A 6448-nucleotide genomic window follows, 5' to 3' on the forward strand; every position below is an offset into this window, starting at 1 on the left:
CTGAAATATTAACCTCTCGCGGCCCGCGAGAAGGTTAAGGGTAAGTTGAGGCGGGCCGCGAGCCACCTCAATTACGCGCCTGAGTTCTTAACCTCAGGCGGCCCGCGTGAAGGTTGCATGGAATGTCCATGCGGGCCGCGTACTACGCCCAGATGCAGAAAGTTGATGTTTTCTTGACTTTTGGAGCCTTTGAACGATCAAACACCAATGTATGAGGCATGGGCACCCTACACTTGACCCATAGCTTCAGGGGACACCTACCCATCACCCCTGACCTGTTGTAGTGCTTGTAATGATCATGGTTGCTTGGCATTGGCTATAAATAGCCACCTTAAGCTCATAACATTCACACAACACAAAACACACATCTCTGATCATTCTAAGTGCTCCCAAGCATCCATCTCTGCTCTATAAGCAAGAAACAACTTCTGTAAGTCGTTCACAATCAATTTGGTCTTGCATTTCCATAGCTATAGCTTATAAACACAACCGTCGTAACTAACGGTTGTCATTACAATAACTTGCAAATGGTTCAGTCTTATGACGAATCAAAAGTAGTTTTGAGTTGGTATTTATGTGGGTAATAAACCTCTAAAAGGGTTTCCCCTGATCACCACTCTAACTATGTCAAATGTCGAGTCAAACGTGCGGTTAAAAAGTCAACAGAAAGCTATTTTAGCGATTTACGCATAATCTGTAATGTATATGTTATGGAACCTGTTTTGACACTCATAAAATATGATATTAAGTATATAAACTTGTTTGCGCTCGTTTGATTCGATCATTTGCTATATTGAACCGGTTCGGAGCCGAATGTCGCAAAAGTTTGACTTTTGCTTTGACTTCAGTTCTGACCCGTTTTAGTAAGGTATAGATATGCCTTAGGACTCTCTTAGGACCAGGTCACATGTTGGTATAAACCTCTGTGATCGGTTCATGAGTTATCCAAGTTTTTACGAGTTTCCGTCATTCGCCTAAAAGTTGACCGTAACGGCCTTTTTAAAATAAAACGAGTATTTCGGACACGTGAACGGACCAGAACCTTGCTCATTAAATTATAAGCATGTCCGTAAAGTTTCACGCCAATCCGAGGTCTAGAATGAGAGTTATGCTAATTAGCGCAAATTAAATAAACTTTTGTAATAAACGGCGCAATTAGCATAACGCCTATCTAAGCCAAGATTTCGTCACCAAAACTTTTACCCACTGTAGTAAAAATAATATTTTGGGAATTTTAAAGATTTTTAATAATTTTTACCTCGCTCATAACCTGCGGTTATGGCTACGGTTCGGTAAATACCGAATACGCCCTTTTCGGCCAAAACATGAGTTCTACAAGGTCTTTTGACCCGATTCCAGTTGCCACTGGTTTCAAATAATAAATAAAGTATTTTAAGCTTTATAAGCTGTTCGGGAAACTCAGATTTTCTGTAGAACTCAAAAAGCCCTTTAAAAAGTCTTTAAAGCGACCGATAAACCCCTACGGGGCGATATTTTAACTAAATCTCGTTACGGGCATTACGGAAGGTATCCTACTGATACCACGACCTATTTAAGGCGTATTGACTTAGGAAATAAGCGTAGGACTCACATGGTTCACCGTTTCGCCTATTGCGCGCACGGTTCGGCTTATGAAACTAGTTTTCATAATTTAGCCGATACGGGTCAAATAATATTATTTGAACCCCAAAATCCAGAATGTGAACCATAAACCCATATTAAACAAGTCTTTGAACTTGTTGGGTCCGAATCACATTCTATTCTCGGTTTTCGCCTTTTCGCGCGATTTAGCCATATTTATATTCCGGAACCAACCGGTCTAGGCTACGGCCACTATAAAGACCCGTTAGGATTCTAAGAGGTTAATTAAATCTTCGTTCCAGATTAGGAGCCCCGGTAAAAGATATCGGCGATTTAAATCGAATTAAGGATATACTTGCAAAGGTAAATACTTTTGACTTATTTCCCCTATATGGGCTTGGGTTACGGTATATTAATACCGCTTGATTGAGCATTATATAATTCAATCGCTTAGGTGGTTAATTGATTAAATATGATCGGCTCATTTAAACAGTTTTGTTTCTTATAAGCCTTTGGGGGGTTATTGACCGTTGTCCCGGATATCCTTGGCATCATTTTACGAAATGGCCACGACCATCGACATCCCGGTGTAGGCGTACACCCGGTATATATTGTCGACATATAAAGTTTAAAAGACGTAGCCGTTGGTTTTATACTACGGTTTTACGCAATGTGGTGCGTCAATAAATCTTTAACCCGGCACGACCCGGGCTACTGAACGCATAAAAGAACATGTAAAACGTTCACAAGATTATTATAATTTTCCCAAGTTATAAAAGAGTTTGTGCCTTGTGCATTCAAATCAATTTTAATAAACATTTTTCAAATGTGTCAGTTGAATGTATTTACCAGTGTAAACTGACGTATTTTCCCCAAAAAGATTAAATGCAGGTACTAAACGCAATGGGCCGGTATTAGCTTCCTTAGCATCATAGATAGTCTCGCAAACTTGATGCGATATCTGAATGGACAATATTTTTCTATTTTCGATCCACTGTGGATATTCAACTTCTGTAATACATTATTATTTTCACCAGAGGTTGAAATATGTATTTATCTTTAAAGCTTCCGCTGTGCATTATATAATTGTGGTTTGACTATATTGTTGCCAACATCGTCACGGTAATCCCCCACCGGGCCCACCGGTGAAACACGTGGAAATCGGGGTGTGACAGTATTGTACTAGAATTGGTGCAGTTGAATCAAATGCAATCATAAACCAAAAGTTTATGGATCGAGAAAATTTTATCATTTGGCATGACCGGTTAGGCCATCCCGGATCAATAATGATGCGAAAAATTATAGAAAATTCATGTGGTCATTCTTTGAAGAACCAAAAGATTCTTCAATCTAAAGATATTACATGTGTTGCATGCTCACAAGGGAAGTTAATCACTCGCCCATCACCACTTAAGGTAGGGACACAATCCTTGAGTTTTTTAGAAAGAATACATGGGGATATATGTGGACCTATACACCCCCCCAGTGGACCATTTAGATACTTTATGGTCTTAATTGATGCATCAACTAGATGGTCACATGTGAGTTTACTATCAAGTCGTAATATGGCATTTGCACGACTACTTGCTCAATTAATAAGGTTAAGAGCACATTTTCCTGATTATCCCATAAAGAAAATTCGGTTGGACAATGCTGGGGAATTTACATCCCAAACCTTCAATGATTACTGCATGTCTATTGGTATAAGTGTAGAGCATCCAGTACCTCATGTACATACGCAAAATGGACTTGCTGAATCGCTTATCAAGCGACTTCAAATGGTTGCAAGACCAATGATTATGAAATCAAAACTACCAGCATCTGCTTGGGGGCATGCAATTTTACATGCAGCAACACTAATTCGCATCAGGCCAACGAGTTATCACACTTCCTCCCCATTAAAGTTGGTTTTTGGTCAGGAACCAGATATTTCCCATCTAAGGATTTTTGGTTGTGCCGTATATGTTCCTATCGCTCCACCACAACGAACAAAGATGGGACCTCAAAGGAGGTTAGGAATATATATTGGGTATGAATCGCCATCGATCATTAAGTATTTAGAGCCATCAACAGGTGATTTATTTACAGCCCGATTTGGTGATTGTCATTTTGTTGAAACAACATTCCCAACATTAGGGGGAGATGAAAAGCAGCTAAAAGATAATAATATAATTTGGAATGAATTATCACTATCTCATCTTGATCCTCGAACTAAAGAGTGTGAACAAGAAGTTCAAAGAATAATTCATTTACAAACATTAGCAAATCAAGTACCAGACGCATTCACTGACCTAAAGAGAGTGACTAAGTCACACATACCAGCTGCTAATGCTCCAGTAAAAATAAGTGTCCCAGAAGGACAAGCACATGTTGGAAATGAATCTAATGCACGTCTCAAACGTGGTAGACCAATCGGTTCTAAAGATAAAAATCCTCGAAAGAAAAAAGGAGCAAATAATGATGGTCCAGTCGAGGTAATGATAATGCCAAGAAAAGAGTCTCCAGAAGAGACACTAGACATGATGGTTCCAGAAGAACCTCAGGTACCTGAAAATGAAGAGATCTCAATAAATTATATCATGTCTAGAAAGGTATTGAACCGAAATGAAATCGACGTCGATGACAGTTTTTCATATAACATAGCGCTAGAAGTAATGGAAAATAATGAGGATCAAGAACCAAAATCTGTTGAGGAATGTAAACAAAGAAATGATTGGCCAAATTGGAAAGACGCAATTAAGGCAGAATTAGATTCCCTCAATAAACAAGAAGTTTTTGGACAAGTAGTCCCTATACCTAAAGGTGTAAAGCCTGTCGGATATAAGTGGGTCTTTGTGCGAAAACGCAATGAGAAAAATGAAATCGTACGATACAAGGCACGATTAGTAGCACAAGGATTTTCGCAAAGACCTGGGATTGATTATGAGGAGACATATTCTCCGGTGATGGATGCGACAACTTTTCGTTATCTTATTAGTCTGGTAATACAAGAAGGGATTGATCTACGCTTAATGGATGTTGTGACAGCCTACCTTTATGGCTCACTTGATACTGATATTTACATGAAACTCCCTGAAGTATTCAAATTACCAAACTCATGTACATCTAGTTCTCGAGAACATCTTTCAATTAAATTAAACAAATCATTATATGGGCTAAAACAATCTGGGCGTATGTGGTATAATCGCCTTAGTGAGTATTTGTTGAAAGAAGGTTACAAAAATGATTCAATATGCCCGTGTATCTTTATAAAAAGGTCAGAATCTGAATATGTTATAATTGTTGTATACGTTGATGACTTGAATATAATTGGAACGCCAATGGAGCTCCAAAAGGCGGTTGAATGCTTGAAAAGAGAATTTGAAATGAAAGACCTGGGAAAGACAAAATTTTTGTCTCGGGTTACAAATCGAACACCTCAAGGGTGGAATTCTTGTACATCAACAAAACTACATAGAAAAGTTACTTAAAAGGTTTTATATGGAAAAATCACATCCATTGAGTACCCCAATGGTTGTAAGATCTCTTGATGTTGAGAAAGACCCATTCCGACCTCCGAATGATGGAAAGGAAATTCTTGGTCCAGAAGTACCATATTTAAGTGCAATTGGTGCACTAATGTTTCTTGCTAGTCATACACGACCAGATATATCATTTTCTGTAAATTTATTGGCAAGATATAGTTCATGCCCTACAAAGAGGCATTGGAATGGGGTAAAACAAATATTTCGATACCTTCAAGGTACAAAAGATATGGGGTTGTATTTTACTAACCAATCGACAACAAGTTTGGTTGGTTTTGCAGATGCAGGGTATTTGTCTGATCCTCACACTGGACGATCTCAAACTGGATATTTATTCACAAGTGGAGGCACTGCTATCTCATGGCGTTCTGTAAAGCAAACCATCACAGCCACATCATCTAATCATGCAGAAATATTGGCGATTCATGAAGCTAGTCGAGAGTGTGTTTGGTTAAGAAGTATAATACAACACATTCGTGGGTCTTGTGGTATTTCTACGAGAGATGAGGGACCGACAATTTTACATGAAGACAACGCAGCATGCATTGCTCAACTTAAGGAAGGATACATCAAAGGTGACAGAACGAAACACATTTTACCAAAGTTTTTTTTCACACATGATTTGCAAAAGAATGGAGATATCACTGTCCAACAAGTTCGTTCTAGCGACAATTTGGCAGACTTGTTTACAAAAGCACTTCCGACCTCTACATTCAAGAAACTGGTTCATGGGATCGGGATGCGTCGACTCAAGGAGCTTAAATCATCAGGGGGAGAATAATACGCGCTGCACTCTTTTTCCCTTAGCTATGGTTTTATCCCACTGGGTTTTCCTGGCAAGGTTTTTAACGAGGCAGCATCACCAAGCGTATTAAGAGAATAATATATTATTTTGTCACGTGGATAGTCAAGGGGGAGTGTTATGAATTATTACATATTTATTATATGACTATCCCATATACTTAACCCCCATCCCTCTATATACTTAACCCCAACTTGTAAAGCCTATAAATAGAGGCACATGTAAATCATTTGAGATATCAATAAAATATCCATTCCCCCAATTTCTCTTCTTATCTCTATAATGTTAATAGGCTAGTTGTTTCAAACAAGAAACAGAATGTTACTAGCTGTAAGTTGGTTAAGAGAGAACATGATAGAAATAGTTGGATTTGTGAGATCGAACAAATGAGGGCAGATGGTAATCAAGTGATTTGAAGCAGCTACTATAGGTTGACGAAAATATTGATCATTACGTAGGGGAGGGCGGTTTCAAAAGGGGAACAAATGCAGTCAACGGGGTTGATCAAGATTAAGGTTGGAGGCTAGTGTGAGGATGAACT

Source organism: Helianthus annuus, chromosome 17 (genome assembly GCF_002127325.2).
Source record: "Helianthus annuus cultivar XRQ/B chromosome 17, HanXRQr2.0-SUNRISE, whole genome shotgun sequence".
NCBI lineage: Eukaryota > Viridiplantae > Streptophyta > Magnoliopsida > Asterales > Asteraceae > Helianthus > Helianthus annuus.